The sequence below is a fragment of the Rana temporaria genome, chromosome 4 (assembly GCF_905171775.1).
Source record: "Rana temporaria chromosome 4, aRanTem1.1, whole genome shotgun sequence".
NCBI lineage: Eukaryota > Metazoa > Chordata > Amphibia > Anura > Ranidae > Rana > Rana temporaria.
Genome location: NC_053492.1, coordinates 255,892,767 through 255,920,564, shown reverse-complemented (window position 1 = coordinate 255,920,564; position 27,798 = coordinate 255,892,767).

The following is a 27,798-nucleotide window of genomic DNA, read 5'->3' as shown; positions in this document are numbered from 1 at the left end:
AAAAAGACACAACCACCTCTGGTGGGTATGTAGCTTAGAAAGGTGGAAAGCTGAACCGATTAGAGAACCTGGTGTGGACAGGAAGGCAGAAACAAGAGAAATATAGAGAGATCTGGTCCCTCTGGAACCTCTTTATCAGCTCAGAGGAGGGAGAGACTTTCATTCTTGAGAATTTAGAGGGTTGAGGGAAACTACACTCTTTAGCCGCCAGGAGCTCAGGACAGTATTTAACTGTATGTGGGTGGGGGGGAGAGACATTATTATTATTACTGTATTTTTCTTTTTTTTTTGAGGGGGGGGTGGTGAAGAACATTTAGGTGAGGGGTTCCCAAACACAGAATACATAAATGATAAAAGAATCAACATGTGTACATATGTATGCATGTATACATATGTATCACATTTTTGTAAATATTTTATTATATCTTGTCATGTGACAACACTGAAGAAATTGCTACAATCTAAAGTAGTGAGTGTATAGCTAGTGTAAATTTGCTATCCCTTCAAAGTAACTCAACACAGCCATTAATGTCTAAACCGCTGGCAACAAAAGTGAGTACACCCCTAAGTGAAAATGTCCTAATTGGGCCCAATTAGCCATTTACCCTCCCCAGTGTCATGTGACTTATTAGTGTTACAGGGTCTCAGGTGTGAATGGGGAGCAGGTGTGTTAAATTTGGTGCCATCACTCTCACTCTCTCATACTGGTCACTGGAAGTGCAGCATGGCACCTCATGGTAAAGATGATGGACTGGCCAAGCATGTCTCCAGACCTATTCCCTATTGAGTATCTGTGGGGCATCCTCAAACGGAAGGCGGAGGAGCACAAGGTCTCTAACATCCACCAGCTCTGTGATGTCATCATGGAGGAATGGAAGAGGACTCTAGTGGCAACCTGTAAAGCTCTGGTGAACTCCATGCCCAAGAGGGTTAAGGCAGTGCTTGAAAATATTGATAGCCACACAAAATATTGTCATTTTGAGCCCAATTTGGAAATTTTCACTTAGGAGCGTACTCACTTTTGTTGCCAGTGGTTTAGATATTAATGGCTGTGTGTTGAGTTATTTTGGGACAACAAATTTATACTGTTATACAAGCTGTACACGCACTACTTTACATTGTAGCAACATGTGATTTCTTCAGTGTTGTTACAAAAATGTAAGGGGTTTTATTACTTTTGTGAGATACTGTAGTTTAATTTTACATTCCCTTGGAGTACTTTAGAATTACACTTTGGAAATACATTAAATAAGAAGCCTCCCAATTACCAATATTTTACAACACATAATAATGTTTATTTATTCATGCAGTATTTTTTTCATAAATATCACAGGTATGTGATATTAAAAAGAGAAGTATGTTTTTCTTTCAAGATTCATACTTACCTAGGTGGATGCAGCATCGGTTCAGCTCTAACACTGAGAACCGAGCAATCAAACACCATAGCTTGGTTCTCAGAGCTCTCTGAGCAGAGCTAGTGACTGACAGACACTGGCTATCTGCTATACCTCCCCTCATGCTCACTGGAGCGCTGGGCAGTGGAGGGGGAAAGAGTGGCCAGCTCAGGATCTCAGTGGCTCGCTGAGAGGCTGAGTTGAGTACCGGTCCAGGCATGTAGGCAGATCCCGAACATATGGTCGCGATCTTGCCCAAGCCTGGACCTGGAACCTCTGTGATGTTAGCCGACAACGGGCTTCAGCCTGTTGTCTGCTGAAAATGGGTCACAGGAGTGCTGAACAAACTGGACTCCTGTGATCCACAGGAGAAGTATAGCCAACTGAGTGGGTGTCTATGCTATGCCCTATGATGCCAATGGTGTTTGAGGACTATCTTGGTACCCAGAAAATATACAAGAATTCTTAAAAATGATATAAATATTTATTGAGAAAATTACATAAAAGACATTATCAACAACAGAACAATAGTAGAGTTGTTGTATATTTCATGCATTTGCATTTAAGAAATAGGGAGCCCCATTGGTGTTTGGGGACACGAAGATGCAGGTTCAGATGTGGTCCTCAACATGTTTTGCGACAAATGTCGCTTCTTCAGGAGGAGTCAAGCGTAAGCATCTATAAAGAGATTGAGTGCTCATAGTTATAGTGGCAAAGAATACGAATAAAAACAGTATGGTAGCAATGCGAATGTGAATATTGAGGCGTATCCCCACCAATGGTAAACCGTTCCAGTGTGAGGGGACCGGTCGGGTCACCATGAAAGCCTGCCTGCACTACAGGGATAAAGGATAAGGCTATCCATTTCTGGGACATTGTATACAGACACCATTGTCCTCTCACCTTGTTGAAAAAATTCCTGTCTGTTTCACTTGGGAAGGAGGGATGAATTGTCAAGGGCTACTCCAAAGCTATGCCCTATGACACCAATGGTGTTTGAGAACTATCTCGGTACCCAGAAAATGTACAAGACTTCTTAAAAATTATATAAACATTTATTGAGAAAATTACATAAAAGACATTATCAACAACAGAACAATAGTAGAGTTGTTGTAGATTCCATGCATTTGCATTTAGGAAATAGGGAGCCCCATTGATGTGTGGGGACATGAAGATGCGGGTTCAGATGTGGTCCTCAACATGTTTCGCGACAAATGTCGCTTCTTCAGGAGGAGTCAAGCGTAAGCATCTATAAAGAGATTGAGTGCTCATAGTTATAGTGGCAAAGAATACTAATAAAAACAGTATGGTAGCGATGCGAAATGTGAATATTGAGGCGTATCCCCACCAATGGTAAACCGTTCCAGTGTGAGGGGACCGGTCCGGTCACCATGAAAGCCTGCCTGTCCCAGGACGTTTGCTTGGGCCTTGATCACAGGATTTGGTGAGAGGGCATTTCTGCCCATCTTCAGGGAACAAAGACTACACTACAGAAATATTTGTTTTAACACTGTTTTCAAACATCATTGTCGGTAGTCATCTTGCGGACACTTGTAGTACTACAGGGATAAAGGATAAGGCTATCCATTTCTGGGACATTGTATACAGACACCAATCTCCTCTCACCTTGTTGAAAAAATCCCTGTCTGTTTCACTTGGGAAGGAGGGATGAATTGTTAAGGGCTACTCCAAAGCTATGCCCTATGACACCAATGGTGTTTGAGAACTATCTCGGTACCCATAAAATGTACAAGACTTCCTAGAAATTATATAAACATTTATTGAGAAAATTACATAAAAGACATTTTCAACAACAGAACAATAGTAGACTTGTTGTAGATTCCATGCATTTGCATTTAAGAAATAGGGAGCCCCATTGATGTGTGGGGACACGAAGATGCGGGTTCAGATGTGGTCCTCAACATGTTTTGCGACAAATGTCACTTCTTCAGGAGGATTTAACCGTAAGCATCTATAAAGAGACTGACAGACAGAATTCTCACCGCTCCAGGTGAGCCTCGTGATGATCAGGGGTTGTTGAACCACCAGGGTGCTGGCAATGTGGTAATGGCAAAAAACAAAAGAACAAAAGCTGGACAGCCGCACTCCAAAATTTTTCTTTAAAAGAGATGTCTTTATTTTCAACTGTGCATACAGTCACTGCAAGCCCACAAAAATCAGTATGGCCAACGTTTCGCACTGGCGTCAGTGCTGAGCCATGACTAAGCACTGACGCCAGTGCGAAACTTTGGCCATACTGATTTTTGTGGGCTTGCAGTGACTGTATGCACAGTTGAAAATAAAGACATCTCTTTTAAAGAAAAGTGCGGCTGTCCAGCTTTTGTTCTTTTGTTTTTTGCTATAAAGAGACTGAGTGCTCATAGTTATAGTGGCAAAGAATACTAATAAAAACAGTATGGTAGCGTTGCGAATGTGAATATTGAGGCGTATCTCCACCAATGGTGAACCGTTCCAGTGTGAGGGGACTGGTCGGGTCACCATGAAAGCCTGCCTGTCCCAGAACGTTTGCTTGGGCCCTGATCACAGGATTTGGTGAGAGGGCATTTCCGCCCATCTGCAGGGAAAAGAGACACTGCTCTACAGAAAGAGTTATTTGAACACTGTATACAAACATCATTGCCGGTAGTCATCTTGCTGACACTTGTAGTATGGAAAAATATTTATATCCCATTCTGAGCAAGCCCTATTGTATATCTACTATGTATCTTGGTATGTTAAATTACTTCAATGGAATGTGAATACTAAGTTTAATACCATAAAAAAAAGAAGATAATGATGATGACATAGAAAATCTATTTAGAAAGCTGTGCTGTAGAGTATTAAGAGATTGAATTACATCCTATAAACAGTAAATATGGATTTTGCATATCTTCAATGCTCTGTGCACTGCTTTAATGAATACACCAACTGATGTGAGCAGAGCAAAGGGATTCACTAAATGGATGTTGAAGACAAAATATTTACATACAAATACTAGCTGTAGGTCCCGTGGAGTGTCAAACTATCCCCAAAGAACTCGAAGGTCGAAAACATTGTAGGTCATCAACAGCAACAGATTTAAAAGGCAATTAAATCATTGAGTAAAGTATATGCTGCAATGGAAAGCAAATCGAAAAATATATCCCTGCATTTGATTACGCTCTGTTTGATTGGTTTAAGCAGAGAGAGTAACGAAAGTCATATAATACTAAGATAGACATTTTGTAGTTCATAAGGCATATACAAATACAATAGGGATGAGCGAGCGGTTCGAGTCCAACGTAAATTCGATTTGAACATCGGGTGTTCGTTTGTTCTAAAACAAACCGAACATATGGGGCGTTTGCAGGAAATTTGAGGTCCGTGGAATTCCCCATAATGCACTTCAAGATCGCAGTGCATTGCTGTACGATGATTGGCCAAAGCATGCACCTGATCTGCATACTTTGGCCAATCACAGCACACTCTACTGAGAGAGCCATAATTGGCCAAAGGCAGGGTGCCTTTGGCCAATCATGGTTCAGGGGGGCTAAGTCCACACCCATACCTATATAGGGCTGTTTACAGAGCGGCCGTGTGTAGTGTTGTTGGCATGGACAGAGAGATAGCTTGAGTTTGATTAAGCAGGCAGGTTAGTGAGTGCAGGAAGTGTATTTTAATATACACACACACACACACATACATATATATATATATATATATATATATATATATATATATATACTCTGCATCCAGTGTAGCCTGTATGTACAGTGCATTCCATGGTGTACGGTTTCTAATACACTTCAGGCGGTGTACTTCAGGCGGTGTACACAGTATCTAATAGTGTGTACAGTTTCTACTACACCTCTGGTGGTGTACACAGTATACAATACAGTGCAGCCATTGTACAGTGGCTAGTACAGTGCAAGCAGTGTCCACAGTAACTAACACAGTGTGTACAGTTTCTACTACACTACTGGTGGTGTACACAGTACACAATACAGTGCAGCCATAGTCCAGTATCTACTACTTTGCAGGCGGTGTACACAGTATCTAATAGAGTGTGTACAGTTTCTACTACACTTCTGGTGGTGTACACAGTACATGATACAGTGCCTCTGTTGTACAGTTGCTAATACAGTGCAGGTGGTGTAAACAGTATCTAATACAGTGTGTACAGTTTATACTACACTACTGGTGGTGTACACAATATACAATACAGTTCAGCCGTTGTACAGTTTCTAATGCAGTGCAGGCAGTGTACACAGTATCTAATACATTGTGTACAGTTTCTACTACACTTCTGGTAGTGTACACAGTATAAAATACAGCGCAGCTGTTGTACAGTTGCTAATACAGTGCAGGTGGTGTAGACAGTATCTAATACAGTGTGTACAGTTTCTACTACACGTCTGGTGGTGTACACAGTACAAAATACAGTGCAGCCGTAGTACAGTATCTACTACTTTTCAGGCGATGTACACAGTATCTAATACAGTGTGTACAGTTTCTACTACACTTCTTTTAGTGTACACAGTACACAATACAGTGTAGCCGTTGTACAGTTGCTAATACGGTGCAGGCGGTGTACACAGTATTTAATACAGTGTGTACAGTTTCTACTACACTTCTGGTGGTGTACACAGTACACAATACATTGCAGCCGCAGTGTACACAGTATCCAGCCATCCACATGCTAAGTGTCTAAATGCTAGCTTGGCCAAATTGCTAGCACTGCAACTGCCGCCTTTTCAGCTGGTAGACTCTGCCCCTTTCATGAATTTGTGGAATGTGCTTTACCTCAGTACAAGGTTCCAACACACCATTTATTTTCACGGAAGGCCATTCCAGCTCTCTAGTGGCATGTGGAAGGTAATGTCTTGGCCTCATTGGACAGGGCGGTCAGCAGTAAGGTTCATATTACCGCTGACTCATGGTCCAACAGGAATGGTCAGGGACGTTACCTTTCCTTCACGGCACACTGGGTAACTCTGCTGGCAGCTGGAAAGGATGCAGAACAGAGATCGGTGTTGTTGGAGCTTGTTCTGCCACTACGCCTCCAAAATGCTAGCGGTAAGTCTGCCACAGGTCTCTCCTCCACCCCCTCCTCTTCTTCCTCTATGGCCTCTTCTGCAGATTTGTCCTCTGAACCAGCGGTGCTCTGTAAACATTCAAGGGGCTACACAAGCAGTCAGGCTAAAAGATGCCATGTGGTGCTTGAGTTGGTCTGCCTAGGGGATAAGAGCCACACTGGGGCAGATATTCTGTCAGCTCTGCAGGGGCAGGCTCAGAGGTGGTTGACGTCATGCCAGCTTCACCCAGCAATGCTTGTATGCGACAATGGTACCAACCTTCTCTCTGCCCTTTGACAGGGACACTTGACCCATGTTCCATGTTTGGCACAGGTCCTGAATTTGGTGGTGCAGTGGTTCTTGAGCAGGTACCCAGGCTTACAGGATCTCCTGAGGCAGACCAGGAAAGTCTGTGGTCATTTCTACCAGTCATACAATGCCAATGCTCGGCTGGCTGACATTCAAAGGGAATGCAAACTGTTTACCAACCGCCTCATTTGTGACATGTCCACCAGGTGGAACTCAACATTGGCAATGCTGCAGCGGCTGCATACACAGAAGAGGGCCATCAATGAGTACCTGTGCGAGTATGGCACCAGGACAGGGTCAGGGGAGCTTGGCTTCTTTTCACCATGCCAGTGGCTACCGATCAAGGATGCATGCACTGTCCTGTCACCATTTGAGGAGGCCACAAAGATAGTGAGCAGCCACAATGCAATGAAACCAGGTATGGATTTTGTGAGGTACATCCACACCTTTCTTTGGTATTTTTGATATTTTTATCTATATTGCCGGGATCCGACAATACGTTACAGCCGCTAGCAGTTTTAAATGACATTTTTTCCTTTAGAAATGTAATTTTGCTGTGGCACTGTTATAAACATGGGAAAGAGGCGCTACTTTACAGGCATATACTAAGGACACCCCCTAGACATGATTTTTAAAGGAATATTTCATTTTTATTGTTTCACTGTAACCATTATTAAAATCACTGCTCCCGAAAATACTGCAGTTTTTAAAACTTTTTTTTGCATTGATACATGTCTCCTGGGGCAGGACTCGGGTAGGGTGACCACATTTTCAAACTACCATTCAGGCACCCCCTTCCTTCTCAAAAATCAGCTTGTGTTGTAACGAATCACAGTCAGGATTTATGATTTCTCCAATCACAAGTAGGGGGCGGGATTGTGGTCTTCCAGGCATTCCCATCCAGGAAAAGTACTGTCAGTGAGTAAAGCGGTGATGTGGTGGCCTTTTTTGGGGGAATCGGATTGGCCTGGGGGGGAGGGGGGGTGGCTGTGTCAGTTTCATTCCGGGACACTGTATTGTCCTGGAATGTGGGACAATGCAAAATGCGGGAAAAGTGGTCACCCTAGACTCGGGGTCCCCAAACACTTTTTATGGCATTAACTTGCATAAAAGCCTTTAAAATGATCACTTTTGATTTTTCACATTTGTGTCCCATAGACTTTAACAGTGTTCTCACAATTCTTTTGCCTGTTTTCATGTTCTGCTGCAAACCGAACCGGGGGGGTGTTCAGCTCATCCCTACACAAACAGATTGTTGCATGACATAAACAATCATGTGCCAATCTCACACAGACCTAAATGGTTTTATGATGCTGACCCATGTACAGTATTTCAAGAGATTCAAAGGGTATGACACTTTTGTCTATCTTTCTAATACTCTCTGTCAATAAAATAGATATAAATATCTATCATCTGATAGGGGGATAGTATTGTCTAATGGGAACTGAACAGTGGACATTAAAATAAGGATAGGAGATAATCAGGGGGAGTTGATTACAAGAGACAAAGAAAAGGCAACTGTGGTAAATATATTCTACTCCTCAGTTTTTACCATGGAAAAAGAATGGTATACAGTAATAGACAAGACGATATTGTTAGCAACACAGCATGGATTGTACTCTTTTGGCTAACAGAAGTCAGTGTTCTAAAATACTTGAAAGACTTATGCCGTGTACACACGATCATTTTTCGGCATGTAAAAAACAATGGCCCAGATTCAAGAAGCACTTGCGCCCGCGCAACCATAGGTTGCGCGGCGCAAGGGCTTACTTGCTCCGGTGTAACGAGTGCTCCTGATTCAGGAACCTCGTTACACCGACTGCAGCCTAGGATATGACAGACATAAGCCTCCTTATGCCTTCATATCCCAGGCTGCATTCTTGCGTTGGCCGCTAGGGGGCGCGGCCATTGTGATCGGCGTATAGTATGCAAATTGCATACTACCACCGATTCACAAAAGTTGCGCGGGCCCTGCGCACGCAAGGTACGGAGTTTCCGTACGGCGACTTTAGCGCAAGGTTGCTCCTGCTATAGCAGGGGCAACCTATGCTAAAGTATAGCTGCGCTTCCCGCTCGTGAAATTTAAATTTCACGTCGTTTACGTAAGTGATTCGTGAATGGCGCTGGACGCCATTCACGTTCACTTAGAAGCAAATGACGTCCTTGCGACGTCATTTGCCGCAATGCACGTCGGGAAAGTTTCCCGACGGAGCATGCGCTGTTCGCTCGGCGCGGGAGCGCGCCTAATTTAAATGATTTCCGCCCCCGGCGGGACCATTTACATTAGGCAGCCTTACGCCCGGCTGTTTAGCATATCGCCCGCGCAATTTACGGAGCTACTGCTCCGTGAATCGCGGGCATTTCAAAATATTTGCGTGGGCGCAGAGCAAAACTCGTTGCCCTGTGCCCACGCAAATATTGCACGGATCTTCCTGAATCTGGGCCAATGTTTTTCAGCATCTAGAAAAAACTTTGTTTTTTCCAACTTCATTATTAAACCGACGTTGCCCACACACCAACGTTAAAAAAAAAGGTCTAGCAAAGCGCGGTGACGTACAACACGTACGACGGCACTATAAGGGGGAAGTCAGTCGGATGACGCCACCCTTGGGGCTGCTTTAGCTGATTTTGTGTTAGTAGAAGACGATTCGCGCTTTTCTGTCTGTTACAGCGTGATGAATGTGCTTACTCCATTACGAAAGGTAGTTTTAGCAGAACGAGCGATCCCGTCTCATAACTTGCTTCTGAGCATGCGCAGGTTTTTAACGTCATTTTAGCCCACACACGATCATTTTTTACAACCCAAAAAACGACATTGTTTAAAACGTCGTTAAAAAATGGAGCATGTTTGATTTATTTTTTTTGCCGTTTTTCGGAACCCGAAGAATGATGTGAAGCACACACACAATCGTTTTAAATGACATTTAAAAAAAAAAAATTCCATGGCGAAAAATTATCGTGTGTACTCAGCATTACTGTGAATAAATCTCCAGGACCAAATGGCTTACACCTGGGAGTTCTCAAAGGACTCAGCCAGGTCACTGCTAGGCTATTATTTTTAAAATGGTTCTAAAGGCTCAAGGCTTTTGTCCTTCATACATTCTATGCATAAATGTAAAACATTTTCTCTGTGCAGAAGCACTCCCAGTCCCCCCCCCAATACTTACCTGAACCCCATTTCAAACCAGCAATGTGCATTAGATCCTCAGCTCTTCTGGGATTCTCCCTCCTCATTAGCTGAGACATTGGCGCCCGCTGTTGTCAATTACAGCCAGTGAACCAATGAGGAGAGAGAGGGAATATTTACTCAAGAGATAAAACCATAATTCTACTGCTTTACACAAATCTGGTTCAGACACATTTTGAGTATGCTGGCCAGTTCTGGTCACCAGGAAGGATAAGGTGGAACTGTAGAGAGTCCAGAGAAGGGTAACTATTAGGATCTGGGCTTGATCCTGGGACCTCTTGTGTGTCTGGCATTGACTCTTCTCACTGAGCTATCCGGAATGCTGGACAATTCCCTGCCTGATCGTTTTGGACAATTCTGCCTGATCCATTGGACAACCCTGCCTTGTGTCTTGATTGGTGTTTAACATTGAACTCCTTACTCTTCCCATGAACTTCCTATACAAGACTTGTCTCTGCACTTCCTCTTTGCCAGGTTATTGTGCTTTCTCAGCTAGTGCCTCGTTCTTGTTTTCCCTGCTGCCATCCATGTTTTGTTACCACTCGTTATTGACCCTTGGCTTGTTACTCGACTACTCTTCTGCCTGATCCCGACCTGCAACTACTCATTACTGACTTGTTTTCTGACTACGCATGTTTCTGAATAAATCTTGATATTCAATGTATTCTTTTTGTGAGGGTAAAAAACAAACTATTTTCAAAAAGAATTATATGAATCTGAGCACTGGCATGTAGGACATGTACCAATGGCAAAATTAAAAAAGGCCTTTTAAGCTATAATCACCCCACAACTGAACAAAGCAGACCAGGTGGGAATTGTAAAGGGTAGTGATGGACGAACATCCGACGGGACGGTTCGCGAGTTTGCGGTGGGCCCCATTGACTTTAATGGCAGGCGAATATTAAAAACCTTCAGGTCATATTTGCAGTCACAAAATACTTACTAGCTGTGCAAAAATAGTCCCACAACATGGACACTGACCTACCAGAAGTATTAAGTGAAAAACCGGATACATAAGTAAGTGCTGGCCATTACAAGCCCCAAAAATTAGCCGACAGGCATTCACCTGACAGCAAACAACCTTGTATTCTGTGGCTGGTGGTACATTAGGCATTGTAACAGCACTGGTGAACAAAGTGAACCACAACTGCGGTTAGCAAGGAATTCAATGTGATTCTCTGTGCGACAACTCAGTATTAGGCCCCAGGCGTGACTCCTCGCAACAGGAGTTTGGGGATCTATACATCATCTCTGTGTCACATAAAGAAAGGCGTTGAGCTACTAAGCATGAACGCATTACAACATGCGAACAAGGCTTAGCGTTTAAAAAATTAGTTCAGGGTCAATATCCCAATACACCACTACATGCAGGTGATTATCAGTAAGGGACCCCAGGCGTCACTCCTAGCAACAGGAGTTTGAGGGTGCTCTACATCATATCAACCTTAGCATGTAGAGATGTATTTAGGCCACTAGGGGAGATGCTATAAAATAGCATCAACCCCTAGCATAGAAAAGTTCAACAATTAGGACAATGCCTATAAGTATTTTATACTTCTGTCAAGCACGTAGTAAATTGTATTTGTAGTAACAAGTATTAATTGCATACAGGAGATAGTGTAGCTCAGGAACTTTGAGGATACACGTATAATACACATATACATGTTGTACTGGCAACTAATAGAAAGGTATGAGAGGCAATATAGCTCAGGTACTTTGAGAGTACATATAGTATTAGTAGTAACAAGTATTAATTGAATATGAGAGGCAATATAGCTCAGGTACTTTGAGAGTACATATAGTATTAGTAGTAACATGTATTAATTGCATATGAGAGGCAATATAGCTCAGGTACTTTGAGAGTAGATATAGTATTAGCCCACGGCCACAGGCGTTCACCTGACAGCAAACAGCTTTGTATTCCGTGGCTGGTGGTACAATAGGCATTCACCGGTTACAGAAGTAAATGCTGCCCATTACATGCCCCAAAAAGTAGCCCACAGGCGTTCACCGGACAGCAAACAACTTTGTATTCTGTGGCTGGTGGTACATTAGGCATTCACCAGATACAGAAGTAAGTGTCAGCCATTACAGGCCCCAAAAATTAGCCCACGGCCACAGGTGTTCATCTGCCAGCAAACAATTTTGTATTCTGTGGCTGGTGGTACATTAGGCATTCAACGGATACAGAAGTAAGTGTCGGCCATTACAGGCCCCAAAAATTTGCCCACGGCCATAGGCGTTCACCAGACAGCAAACAACTTTGTATTCTGTGGCTGGCGGTACATTAGGCATTCACCGGATACAGAAGTAAGTGTCGGCCATTATAGGCCTCAAAAATTAGCCCACGGCCACAGGTGTTCACCTGACAGCAAACGACCTTGTATTCTGTGGCTGGTGGTACATTAGGCATTCACCGAAAAAAGTTAGCCCACAGGCATTCACCTGAATTTGAATGAAACATGGTCTACTGGTCACATGTGATGAATTCCTCCGAGATCCATGTTTCATTCATTTTTATAAATGTGAGGTATTCAACACTGTTGTGAGCTAGGCAAGTGCGCTTATCGGTCACGACCCCCCTTGCTACGCTGAACGTCCTTTCGGACTGGACACTGGACGAGGGACAAGCCAACAGTTCCATTGCAAATTATGCAAGCTCTGGCCAGAGGTCAAGCCTGCCCACCTAGTAGTCCAAGGGTTCATCACTTCTCAGTGCGTCCACATCAGCCGCTAACCCGATGTAGTCGGACACCTGTCGGTCTAGGCAGTCCCTGATGCTGGATCCAGATGACAGCTGTTGATGGGCCGGCTGAAAGAATGATCTCATATCATTAGTGACCAACACATCTTCAAACCGCCCTCTTCTTGCAGGCGCTGTTGGATTGGTACCCAAAACTTTTTCTCTGTAAGTGGAAATTCCTCTGCCAGCAGACGCAAATGCAGAATGCAGCACACCTATACCAGTGCTTGAAAGGACTTTTGTGGACCTGTTAGGTAAGGATTTGTGTCACTACAGTCTGTCCCTGCTGGAAACAGCAAACTGCCCCTACACTGAAAAAAAGGGATTTTTAATAACAGCTTACCTGTAAAATTATTTTCTTGTAGTACATCATGGGACACAGAGCAGCATAGCCATTACATATGGGTTATATAGTGTACCTTCAGGTGATGGACACTGGCACTCTCCGACAGGAAGTTCCCTCCCTATATAACCCCCACCCATAGTGGGAGTACCTCAGTTTTGTAGCAAGCAATATGCCTCCCAATATTCCCCATAAGAGGGGTGGGAGCTCTGTGTCCGGTGATGTACTACAAGAAAAGGATTTTACAGGTAAGCTGTTATTAAAAATCCCTTTTTCTTTATCGTCCATCACGGGACACAGAGCAGCATAGCCATTACATATGGGATGTCCCCAAGCAATGCTAATGAGGGGAGGGAGAGCAACCAGGCAAAGAAAAAAACAGCGGGTGCCATAAGACAAGAGGATCCTATACTGCGGCCTGCAGAACCGCCTGCCCGAAGGCTGAATCAGCGTTCCTCCTAATGTCCATTTGATAAAATTTAGCAAACGTATGAACAGACGACCAGGTCGCTGTCCTGCAGGCTTGAGCCATAGAGACCTGGTGATACGCTGCCCAAGAGGCGCTCACAGCTCTAGTGGAATGAGCCTTAACCGAAAAGGGCGGGCTCTTCCCTTTTAGGCCATAGGCCTGTATAATCAACTGTCTAATCCACTTGGAAATGGTGGCTTTAGACGCTGCTTGACCTTTCTTAGGTCCTTCCGGCAGAATAAACAAGACGTCAGTCTTGCGAATCTGGGCTGTGGCTTTCAAATAAATCCTAACAGCCCTGACCACATCTAAGGAATGCCGTAGTCTCTCCTTCTTTGAAGAAGGTTTAGGAAAAAAAGACGGAAGAATCAAGTCCTGATTCAGATGAAAACTAGATACTACTTTCGGAAGAAAAGACGGATGTGGCCGAAGAACGACCCGGTCTTTATGTAGTACTAAATAGGGTGCCTTACATGACAAGGCTGCCAGTTCTGACACCCTTCTGGCTGAAGACATAGCCACCAGAAAAACTAGTTTCCTAGTCAACAAGACCAGCGGGATTACAGATAAGGGTTCAAAAGGCTGACTTTGTAAGGCCGACAGAACCAAATTTATATCCCACGGATACAGGGGAGCTTTTATTGGAGGATTAATCCGAATAACCCCTTGTAAAAACGACTTCATTAAGGAGTGAGAGGCCAAAGGTCTTTGGAAAAAAAACGATAAGGCAGACACTTGCCCTTTGATTGTGCTAACAGCCAGACCCTTCTCTACTCCCAACTGTAGGAATTCCAAGATTCTCCCGATGACATACTTGCGGGGATGTCATTTCTTAGCCTCACACCATGCAATGTAGGCTTTCCACACCCTATAGTATATAAGCCTAGAAACTGGCTTTCTAGCATTAATTAGGGTGGAAATGACCTGGCCAGAGAGGCCCCTGTTCTTAAGAATTTAGGGATTCAGCCGCCAGGCCGTCAAATTTAGGGCCTGTAAGGCAGAATGGAAGAACGGCCCTTGTGAGAGGAGGTCCGGCCGCAACGGGAGGACCCAAGGTTCCTCTATTGCCATCCTTATCATTAAGGAGTACCAAGGCCTCCGGGGCCAAGCCGAGGCTACTAGAATCGTTGGCTTGCGCTCCAGCTGAATTCTGTGAAGAAGATGGGGTAGCATTCGTAATGGAGGGATCAGCGCAAACTGATGCCAAGGACATACCAGGGCGTCCGTCCCGCAGGCCAATGGATCCCTTGTCCGAGACACAAACTTGACTAGTTTGGTATTGAATCTGGAGGCCATGACATCCACCTCTGGAGCTCCCCATCTCTGGCAAATGTCCTGAAATACTTCGGGATGGAGAGACCATTCTCCCGGGGACATTTGTTGCGGCTGAGGAAATCCGCCTGCCAATTGTCCACTCCGGGGATAAACACTGCTGAGATGCAGGGAACATGGGTCTCTGCCCAAGAAAAGATCCGGTCCACCTCTCTCTGGGCTGCCTGACTTCTGGTGCCGCCCTGGTGGTTTATATAAGCCACAGCCGTGGCGTTGTCGGACTGTACCCTTACTGGGGAGTCCTGTAATACATCCGTCCATGCTACTAGAGCCAACCGGGCTGCTCGTATCTCTAAAACATTTATGGATAGAGCCGACTCTGCTCTTGACCATTTCCGCTGCTGGGTCAATCCTTCCAGGACTGCACCCCAACCCGATAGACTCGCGTCTGTGGTAACTATTCTCCATGAGACGGGACTGAACGATCTTCCCTTCAAAAGGTTTTGTGGGACTAACCACCAGCACAGACTCTGACGTGCCGCATGGGACAGGGATATGGGAAGATCCAGGGCCTGGATTCTCTTGTCCCAGGCTGCGAGAATTGCTCTCTGCAGTTTTCGAGAGTGGATTTGGGCGTAGGGCACCGCTTCGAAGGTGGCCACTAGCTTGCCCAATAGGCGCATGCACAGGCGAACAGTCGGCTTTGCGCTGCTTAGAATCACTTAATTAACTCCTTTATAAAATCCACCCTGGACTGGGGAAGATAGATCTTCTGATGCATAGTATCTAGAATTAACCCAAGATATTCCAACCTTCTTGTGGGCTGCAAGGCCGACTTGTCCCGGTTTAGAACCCAGCCAAGGGATTCCAGGTAGGTTAGGATTAAGGAAAAAAGGATCCCCTGATGAAGTCACGTGGTGTGACGAACATGCGTCGGGACTCAGAGCATTAACCGGGAGCAGTACCGAACGGACGGCAGACGAGCGCGGTGCTCGTGGATACATGATCGCCACCTCACTGCTCCATGTGAGTTTTTATTTATGGTTTTTAGTTATTAAAGTTGCTGTACAGTTTTATGCTATGTGCATTTTCTCCTTCCTCCGTCCCCTGCCTTCTTCATCTTGACACGAGCGGACGGCCTCATACAAGCTAAAGAGCCAAAAGTTGTTGACCGTGAGAAGTACTAGGAGACGAATTCGGCACTCGTGGAGATGTGCATTTTTTCCCTACACACTGTGTAAGTTGTGTAAGTGGATACTTAATCTGCCACCTGCTAATCACATCCCTTTCCCTACAGCTGTATGAGTGTTAGGAGGACAAGGCTACAACTTTTGTATTATTCTTGTTTTTTTTATGTGTGACCAACTATTGAGAACTGGCAGATATCCACCCAATAGAAAACTGGTAACGTTTTGATCCTATGTGTTTGACCCTTTATGTCAGCTGGAAGGTAAGCTGCACTAGTCACCGAGGTGTGGGCTGCATGCGTTTGCTTGGATTTGTCTGGACTGAATATCCCTTGCAGAATTTCCATTTTAACCATTTCCTCACTGCTGCACCAGTTCCAGTGTTGAACTGCGGTCCTTTTCTTTTGGTTTGCACCCACCTAAGATTTTATGTTCACGTTTTAAGTTTTTGCTTCGATTTTCACATACACCTTTCTTTGTAAAACTCCACTGTATTATTTTACAGCCCAGTTAGGACTGTACCTATTTAAAACCATCAAGGTTAATTTGTGTCTGCACTACCTGTCACTCCCCAGGCCCTATTAGCCCGTTCACTCACCATTCCCTCATTTCACTCATCCGGCCAAGCCATACCACAGCGCAGACAATCACCACTTGTTACATAAACTTTGTTTTATTGTTACACTCAATAAAAACAAATTAAAAAGAAAAAGGCCTTTTAATGTGGCTTTGAGAGATACATTGAAGATACAGAAATTCTAGAAATTACAGGTTTGAATCATATGTTAAAGCTGTACACGATGTTCAAGGACAGTCTTAGAAAGCAGGAGGGGACAGAAGGCACATTATTAACACTGTCAGACAGCTGGCTGCTCTGTGTCTGACAGGATGTAGTTGTAGAAGGTTTGCCAGTAAGTCTGTATGTTGTGAATGTATTGGTAAAAACAGGCATATGTTCCCTACTTCCACTTTGTGTGCCAACACCACAGCTATATCCTGCAGGGTAGATGGTGGTGCTGAGCTGTAGAATAAACAAAGTGACAAAATATCTTTAATTTAAAGTACAATTGACATGGATGTAAAAAAAGTCACAATAAATAAATAAGATAGATATGGTGAATGAATGGATGAAAAGGTGGTGTGCAAAAAACAGTTGATTAAAAAAGTGCACTAAAGATGCAATAAAAGTGAAAGTGCAATGAAGGGATACCACAAACTGGGCACAAATGACAGCCAAAATACTAATACATAAATAGCGAATGTGCCTACCTAGGTACAAATAACAAACAAAAAATATCCAGTCCATGAGGCAGTATAAAGTGAATGAATGCACTCTTCACTCTCAGAAAAGCAAAAAGACTAAATCCAACTACTCTCTCATACATCATCAATATCGTCCAAAATGGAGGAAACAAACTCCTAACCAGGTGGCATTACACACCAGCAAAACGAAATATCATGTTTCCCTCCAGTTCCCCGTTCTGTTGAAGGAACTGTGGAAACATAGCTTCTCGTGCCCATATCTGGAGGGACTGCCCGCTAATCCGACCCTTTTTGTCAGAAATACTTAAATTTATGAGTCAGATTGTAGCTCTTTCCCTTCCTTCTAATCCATGGACTATTCTGTTTCATTGCACCCCTAGCCTATATAAACGCTCTCTTACTGCTCATCTCCTGAATGCAGCAAAATCCCTAATACCAACATTGTGGGTTAAACGTTGGTTCCCTCAATGAAACAATGGCTATGTAAGGTTTATGATATATCCCTATTAGAGGAACTCACCTGTATTTCCAAAGGAAATACTAGCTGCCATACCAAAACATGGACCTGCTGGTTCGAATTTAAGAACTTCTCTTGCTATAATTGTGTTAAACCCTCCTGACCAATAAGTCTGTGTTGGTTTTCCATTGTATGTTCCCTTTAACCAGGTATTCCTTCATGTTACGGTTACAAATACAGTATCTCACAAAAGTGAGTACACCCCTCACATTTTTGTAAATATTTTATTATATCTTTTCATGTGACAACACTGAAGAAATTACACTTTGCTACAATGTAAAGTAGCATAACAGTGTAAATTTGCTGTCCCCTCAAAATAACTCAATACACAGCCATTAATATCTAAACCGCTGACAACAAAAGTGAGTACATTGTAGAATCTATTACTCCTATGACTTAAAAACCTCTGAAGAAGGACCTACAATGGTCTGAAACATGTAAGGTGTCCACGCCTGTGTGCACTTAGGCTAGCCAGTCAGCTCTATGAGGGCAGCCACTGTCTGACATACATGACGTGTCTTTTTTGGGTACTTTGTATCACAATTACATTTGATTTTATCTGATGTTACACTATATATGTCTTTTTTTGGCACTGTTCTTTATGATGTCTCAATACAATTTTAACTTTTTACTCACCTGGTTTGTCCATTTAACAATTCCATGTTTTGTTTTGTTTTGTTTTTGTAGTCACTCTTCTATAAAACTATAATGTGCAGGTTATTTTGTTATATACTGCTTTTAAGCTAAAGGATGCTTAAAAGTGAAAGCTTGCAGATAACCAGACAGGAAATCAGATATTTGCTGGAAATTATTGTCCACTCTCTCCGTTATATTAAAATAGAACTTCAGGTAAAACACAAAATTCTAAGTATTATAAAACACCATTTACCCATTTTTTTTTTTTTTTAAGTTTAAAAAAAAAATAACATACATACTGTAAAGTTTGTAAGTTCTAATCTATAATAGGTAACATCTGGCTTCTACAGTTTCCACACAACACAGCAGGTGTTATACAGTTCTGAAAATGACCAACCCCCTAACCTGGCTACTTTCTTTGATTAGAGAACACGTCTCTCAGTTTCTCTGAAGGGATACACAGCATTATTTGCATGTATTCCTGCAACCTTTAATGAGAAATTAAATATTATTTAAATTCACAGTTGATCTTACTCCTAACTGGAGTTCTCCTTTAATTTTAAACATCCACAATTTTGTTAAGATACTTATGCTTTTACATATTTATGTATTTTATTGAGAAAAAAAACTTACACAAAGCAGCTTGTAATTTATTTAGTAGCCTTTGTTTTAATTAGTAACTTTATTTATTTAGTGGCCATGGAAAAATCTAGCATACGATTTGCTTTATAGTTTTTGTATAACCTCAGAACAACTGAAGCATTTTATAGAGAAGAATGGAGGAAAACTATTTTGAGACAGATATAGTAGATAGATAGTTTGTGCCAGATTCAGGTAGATTTACGACGGGCGTATCAGTAGATACGCCGTCGCAAGTCCGAATCTGCGCCGTTGCAACTTTAAGCGTATGCTCAAACTGAGATACGCTTAAATGTTGCCAAGATACGGCCGGCGTAAGTCTCCTATGCCGTCGTATCTTAACTGCATATTTACGCTGGCTGCTAGGGGCGTGTACGCTGATTTACGCCTAGAATATGTAAATCAGCTAGATACGCCTATTCACGAACGTACGCCCGGCCGTCGCAGTAAAGATACGCCATTTACGTAAGGGGTTTTCAGGCGTAAAGATAAACCACTAAAAAGATGGCGCAGCCAATGTTAAGTGTGGACGTCGGAACCGCGTAAAATTTTTTAAATTTTACTTCGTTTGCGGAACTCGTCCGTGAATTGGGCTGGCCATAATTACGAAAGCATTGACGATTTGCCAACATCATTTGGAGCATGCGCACTGGGATACGTCCACGGAATGGCGCATGCGCCATTCGATCGAAACGTCATTTACGTGGGGTCAAACTTAATATACATAAAACACGCCCACAGCTTCAACATTTGAATTAGGCGGGCTTACGCTGGCCCTAATACGCTATGCCGCCGTAACTTCGGCGGCAAAATCTTTGAGAATACCATACTCGCCTCTCAAAGTTATGGCGGCATAGCGTATAGGAGATACGCTACGCCCGCCTAAAGGTATGTGAATCTAGCCCTTTATTTTTATTTTTTGGTTTAAATGTTCTTTATTTGGTTCACACGTTTTCTACATTCTTACCATAAAAGTAATTAAAGCAGAACTATACTTACCTTGACTCCAGCGGTTTGAAGTCCTGACGCAAACCCTACCCCCAAACCCCGCCCCCCCACTGACATCTTTAAGCGGCCAGCTTCCGGGTGTCGGGTTTGCCGGGTCAATATGACATCACATGTGCAGGAGTTTAGTAATGCCCTGTACACACGATCAGTTCGTCTGATGAAAACGGTCCGTTTTCATCGGACGAACTGATCGTGTGTGGGCCCCAAAATAGAACCTGTTTTAAATTTTCTGATGGTTAAAAAACTGATAGAAAAAAAACGATCGTCTGTGGGGAAGTCCATCGGTCAAAAATCCACGCATGCTCATAATCAAGTCGACGCATGCTCGGAAGCATTGAACTTAATTTTTCTCTGCACGTCATTGTGTTTTACGTCACCGCATTGGACACGATCGGATTTTTAACTGATGGTGTGTAGGCAAGACTGATGAAAGTCAGCTTCATTGGATACCTGATGAAAAAATCCATCGGTCCATTTTCATCGGATGAACCGATCGTGTTTACATGGCATCAGATTTGGCATTGCCAAATTTCTACAGGGGTGAATAACTAGGTATGCAACTTTAATGCAGAAGAGGCAAAGCATGTTTCTTCTTCATTAAAAATCCTGCTTCTTTGACATTTTTTGTTATTTTACATAAAGCTCCAATTTAAGTAATTTGGTACTAAGAGAACAGCTTACATTCCTCCCATATTGGTACCTAATGTAAAAAGAAACATACATGGGTAACACTTTATACCTCCACCACTGTGCTTGACATTATACCTTCCATCCCACCTAATTTTAGGCCCCAATACCTATGCTCAAAAATGTATATAAAGTTTGGCACTCAATAAATAATCAAGCAATTTGATCGCTCCTTACCTACCGCTGTCCACTCTTTTTGGCAATCACATGTTCACACCTGCCACTAAAACCCCCTTAGGTCCCGTACACACGACCGGATCGATCCGCTGAAACTGGTCCGCCGGACCAGTTCCAGCGGACAGATCCGGTCGTGTGTAGGCCCGAGCGGACAATTGTCCGGCGGATCGGACAGTTTCCAGCGGATAAAAATTTCTTAGCATGCTAAGAAATCTGTCCGCTGGAAACCTGTCCGTCGGACGTATTCGGTCGTCTGTACAGACTCACCGGACACGTCCGACCGACCGCCATCCCTCGCATGCGTCATACTGATTCGACACATGCGTGGAAGCATTGAACTTCCAGGGCCGCGCACGTCGCCGCGTCATCGTCGCGGCTACAGCGCGGCCACGCCCCACGTATTGTTTACACGCGGATTTCTGTCTGATGGTATGTACAACCATCAGACAGAAATCTGCGGGCGGACATGTCCACTGAAAACGGTTCGGCGGACCGTTTTCAGCAGATTATCCGTCCGTGTGTACGGGGCCTTAGAGTTTAGATGATTAACCTCCTTCAACTTTCTCAAACCCCACCACCTTCTCCACTCATACAAGTCTATTACCTGGTAGGCCATCATTTACTTAACACATTTCCCCCCTCCAGGGAATTTTTCCTATATATTTCAAATTTATTACTGGCTCACTTCCCTGATCCTAGGCAAAGACACCGCTATACCATGACCCTCAAGCCCCAAGATCCATCTAACTTCTCTACCCACAATTTAACACAAATTAAATGTTTATAAATGGCATAATGACCTTGGAGCAGAGAAATCATTGGAAGTTCAACCTCTATTAGATGGTCAAGCTCCTTCAACCCACCACCTTCTCCGCTAATACAAGTATACCTCTGGCCAGTCCTTCTGCACACCAAAATTAAAGCCTATTTATCAAACGCCATCATTTTTGATCTTTGACTTCTGGGGTCTCTCTGTGGCTGTCTCGGCTCCTCCCCGCAACAGCTAAACCCCATTCTGGGAAGCGCTCTCCCAAGGGGGTTAGCTTGCGGATGCGCTCCCGTGATACACTCGGACCATAGCCGCCGACTGTATCACTCGGCCCCGCCCCCAGGCGCGCCGCGTCATTGCTTTGATTGACAGCAGCGGGAGCCAATGGCTGTGCTGCTATCAATCTCCAATAAAGAGCCACCTCAAGCTGGGGTAAACCATTGTGGGATTTTGCCCACAAAGTTTTGTGGCTCAGGTAAGTAAAACAGGTGGCGGGGGGGCCCAAGAGTGCAAGGTGTTTTTTTACCTTAATGCATAGGATGCATTCAGGTGAAAAAACACAAAGCTTTACAACCCCTCTAACAATTATCTTTTATAGAAGAAAAGAGAAGCACACATAGTTACATAGTTACATAGTTAAGGGGTTGGAAAGGTACAATTTGTTTTTCCTAAAAAGTTTCCTTTACCTTAGTGCAGTCCTCCTTCGCTTACCTCATCCTCGATTTTGCTTTTAAATGTCCTTATTTCTTCTGAGAAATCCTCACTTCCTGTTTTTCTGTCTGTAACTCCATGCAGTAATGCAAGGCTTTCTCCCTGGTGTGGAGTGTCGTGCTCGCCTCCTCCCTTTGACTACAGGAGAGTCAGGACGCCCACAAACACACAGCTCCTTTCTCTATCTGCAACATAGAGAGCATCCTGACTCTCCTGTAACTCTCCCCCAACACTTCCTTTAATTTTATTTACATTACCTTTCCTACTTATCCCTGATCCTTTTTCCTCTCCCTCATCCTGCATTTCTGCAACATCTTCATCAGTTTCATAGTTAATCCAAGGGAACAATTAGTCCATGATAATAGTCCACAAATAATAGTAATGTAATCCAATACACTCTCCAGGCAGCCTGTTCTTAAGAGCCAGAAGCAATCTCTACAGCATGAGATAAAACACAAAAAAAGGAAAAACAAACCCTATCTGAGTGTAGTAATATAGAGAAAAAATTTACAGTATTGAAAAAGCAACTCACATAAGAGAATCAAGAATCGTGCTCATCTGAGTGCAAATCCAGTATGCACCATCCGGTCCCAGAGTTCTGTTCAGTGGATGGAGGTGCACAGGGATCCTGCTGGGTTCACTCAATGGAAAAAACTGGAGACTTGTAGGTACACCGTGGAAGCAGATGGGATGTCAGCCTGGATGTTAATCGGTGTGGCGTGACTACACGTTACGGAGCATGCATGCTCCCTTCTCAGGCCATAGTAGCATATATATTGGAAGTGGTATTTATGGGCGCTGGAGGTCTGGAGGACAACACTGCCCAGCCTGTCTAGACCAATAGTATTAGCATTCTAAAAGGAACTCAGATTAGCAACATTTCAATTAAAAAACAACCACAATGGTTTGTAATTGATAAAAGCAGTAAATATGTACATGCACTTACAGTAGGTGACCGCGATATTGTGTCAATCTTGTTCCCTTTCTCGGCGAGATTGACCACCTACGAGCCCCTTCGCGGGAGCCAGCGCTCACCCCCACTCCTTTCCTGACCGGCCGGGTGGCGTGCTTTGATACGGGTCTGGTATGGATTGTGGGGGAACCCCCATGCCATTTTTTCGGTGTAGGGGTTCTCCTTACAATCCATACCAGACCTAAGGGCCTGGTATGCCCCTGGGGGGGAACCCATGCCGTTTTTTTATTGAAAATTTGGCGTGGAGTTCCCCCTCATGATTCATACCAAACGCCGCGGCTAGAATTGGCGGGAATCCAAGTCTGATCCCTGTTGCTTCTATGACGCGCTCACTGGAATGTGCTTTTCATATTCCAGCGAGTGCGAGATGTCGGCACCATGTTGCCGAGAATCAGCGCGATGCCGTCATGCTGGAAACACATTGTCGGCGACATGTACAGTACAACTGTACGTCTTTTAACTCCTAAATGACCATAACAGTCCACAACAGTATATTTCAACATGCTCCCTTTGAATGCACACAATATTCATGATACATGTGACCGCTCTGCCTCATACAGATATTTACCATGTGCCATGTCACCTATTAATGATCATTGTGTCCATTCTCAAAATTCTTATTATTGATTACACTTGTCTTGGCTCTAACCATGTGCATCTATATTATTCCTTGTTTCTATATACCATTGTGTTGCAATATAAACAGCCTTTCTACCATGCTCTTCTTTAAAAAATGCTTAAATTTTTTACTGCAATGCCACTTTTAAACTCTCAATGAAACCAATTAGAAGAAAATTTTAAAGAAATATATTGTTACACCTGCAAAAGCATTTTTTTAAGCTGACAATGTGACGTTACTGCCATGATATTAAAAGCACTTTATTCTAATATAACACAATTTAATAATTTTGACATTTATTCATAACAATATAAAAACATTTTAAATCCACACTAAGAACATAAATCTCATTGCCAGTCACATAATTCTTAACATTAATAAAAAAAATCTTATTGTGACAATTCATTAAAAAAAATATATGTAACAAGAAAGTGTAGTGGTAATATGCCCAAAATAATGAACATTCAAACCCAAATTCAATTTACAGTGACAGCTTCATAACATATGTGATTGAAAATGTTACTTAAATCTTGGCTCAGTGAAAACAGAAAATATTCAGTTATTCATAAGTGTCATCTTTAATATTAATTCACTTTTTAAATGTGGAATTCCTGTATACAGCCTAAATTAGGCTCTTACAGAAATGTGAGCAAGATATTCATGACTTAAATGAAATGAAAAGTCAGTATAAACTATAGATGTTTCCTGGGCAGTTGTCTGCAAATAGAAAAATTCTGTTATTTTGTACTGCCTGTTATTGCAATATCCACCATGGCATTCTGTTTTGACTGTTATCATTTTAGACATTAAAGTAAACTCATACTTACTAGGGGTTTTGCATACTAACTTTTACAATTTGCAATGGGAATCCTAACGTTCCTGTCACCTTTATCTTACCTCCTTTGGAGTCTCAAAAAACAAAACAAAAAACAAACAGTACTTCTGGATAACACTTTCATCCCTACCTCAAGCAATTCAGCACTTATTACCCAGATGACCAATCCCCAAGCCAGAGTACTGCCACATTAAGGTGTATTGAACTGTATTCAAACGTACAAACAAACAATATTGTATCCAAATTTATAGTGGGGGGGGGCAATTTTGTGCTCTTGAATTGTTGTTAGTTGGTAGGTTGCAAAGTTAGTTAAATGTATTCATTTTAACTGATCATTTCCTAAGGCCATTTTTCAGTTCAGCATGACAAACGCAGAATTAAAAGAATTAAAAGAAATATACAGTGGGGGGGGGGGGGGGCTTTTCAAAAAGGTACAGTGTAACGGATAAATGGTTGAGGACGTAGCTGTTCTGCCCATTTGGCCTTTATTCATTTGCTGTGTTTATGTGTTTGAAATAACTTGTTGGTTTCCTTGATGTACACCAAGCTAGTCCCTATTGTCCCTTTCTGGTATAGCTTAAGCTGCTTGTTTTAGTTACATATTGTAATTTCTTAAAATGTGTTAATAAAGTTGTTAGAAACTAGTGTATTCTGGGAGATTCTCTAGAGGAAGTGAGTCAGCCACCATTTTAGGAATGCACAACAAGACAGTAAGGCTGTTTCATCAATCTAGTAAGTTTGTGTTATCTCATTCTGTGTCATGCCCCGTACACACCATCACTTTATGTGATGAAAAAAAACGACGTTTTTAAAAAAGTCACTTTAATTGACCGTGTGTGGGGGAAAACGTTGTTTTATGTCTTGTAAAAAACGACCAAAAAAAATTGAAGCAGGCTTCAATTTTATGTGTCGTTTTTCAAAACGTCGTTTTTTACTTCACAGAAATTGACCGTGTGTAGCAAAAAACGTTGTTTAAAAAGACGTTTTTACACCCGCGCATGCCCAGAAGCTAGTTATGAAGCGAGCTTCAATGGAAAAACGTGGTGGAACGTAACCTCGCTTTGCTAGAGCATTGTGAGAAAAACGATGGTGTGTAGGCAACTTCGTCTTTGAAAATTGAAGTTTCAAAAAGGTCATTTTTTACTTCACAGAAAATGTTTTTTTTCATCACATAAAGTGATGGTGTGTACGGGGCATTATAGAACATTGTTTCCTCATTATATGCAATATTTTACTAATTGATGTTTATTTTATCAATTTGTAGTTTCACCTGGCTTGTTCCAATAAATCTAAGATCAAAGAAATATGGTATCTGAACTTTATAGAGCAAGAAAGTTTAACTCGCTGTCCTAGAGACAGAACAGTGACATTTTTACTGACCTCCGAGGTGAAGATAAGCTGACTTCGGAAGACTGTACAGACCAGGGGTTCACAGTGTCCATACAGTCAGATGTCTTAGATGAAACAAGCCTTCAGCAGGTGAAGCAAGCAGCCAGGCTACACAGAGACACGCCTTTTCACGCAGCATCCCCACACTCGACACTACAGTGGTTTCTACACAGCAGAAAAGCTTCTCCATCATAACCATGTCTCACAGTCAAGCATCTTCTTACAAAACACAATCATGAGCAAGCTCATCCAAATCATCTGTCCCAGATGCAGCAGCAATCGCCCGTTCGAAATCTGAAACAGCAAGGGCCAGGGCCGCATTAATGGACCAAGAGTTGCAGATGAGAAAAGAAAAGGTGAGCCAGGATCAAGAGAGAGAGAGAGCAGGAGAGAATACACATGGAACAAGAGAGAGAACGACAAAAAGTACGCCTGGAGGCTAAACTAGCTCAGCAAGAGGCATCTCTGAAAATGCAGCAGGTTATCCCAGAAGCTAACATGGGGAGGCTGTCAGTGGACCGATACACTGCTGCTGCCATTGCAGAAGCAGAAGCATTAGAAGCAGCTGCCTAAGGTGAGTCAAGAACACGTAGCATAGAATGCAAAGGGTGCAGCAATCAGGACTAAAGATCCCAACAGAACATTTGTAGGTCAATCAGCCACAACTAACAACCATCAGCTCTATGCAAAATAACTTGATTGGTGAATGTAAAAAAAAGTATCAAAAAAACTCATCCGGAGTGGTGAAACCATGATGGTTACACCACTCCGGATGAGTTTTTTTTATACTTTTTTTACATTCACCAATAAAGTCATTTTGCATAGAGCTGATGGTTGTTAGTTGTGGCTGATTCACCTACAAATTTTCTGTTGGGATCTTTAGTCCCAATTGCTGCACCCTATGTTTTCTATGAGTCATATTGTTTAATAGGAGGATCCCGTACGATTTAGGACGAATCAACTCAACAGCACACTTGCTATCTATCCCAGATGGATTCAGGCATTTTACATCCATTTTTTCAAGAACACCCAGCATACTGGGTCCAGAGAAGGACCACCAAGATCCCATGCAGTGCACTTCAGATTACGTATACTACAAAACTAACCCAAGCAGTACTCCACAGCAACAAATCAAATATGATGTCAGTGAGTCACATCAAGCAAAGCATCAGGAGGCTGACCTTGAACCCCAGTGCTACAAGCAAGAAAAATCTGACCGAGATCCAGGTTATCCAGCTCCAACCAAACCTACTCAGCAAGGTACTCAGCCTTCATACAAGCATCAAACAAATGCTTTCACTCCAAGGAAATATGAAACAAGCTGGTACAAGCCGCCAACCTTACGCAAGTATGACCCCCAGCCCGCCTAAAGAAGAGACATCTACCAGCTATGCTTATACATCACACCACAATACTCCAGCAGCCTACCCAATGCTAAGCAGGCCACTGTATTCTTTGCCTGGTTCCTTACAAAATATAAGTTAGTTACCAAAGGACTTGTCAAATTCAGTAATCGCCCCCAACATTACAGAGCATGGTGATCTTCTTTCCAGAGTACCGTTGACGGTCTAGATCTATCCTGCAGAGATCAGATATATCTCCTTGTAAAGTGACTTG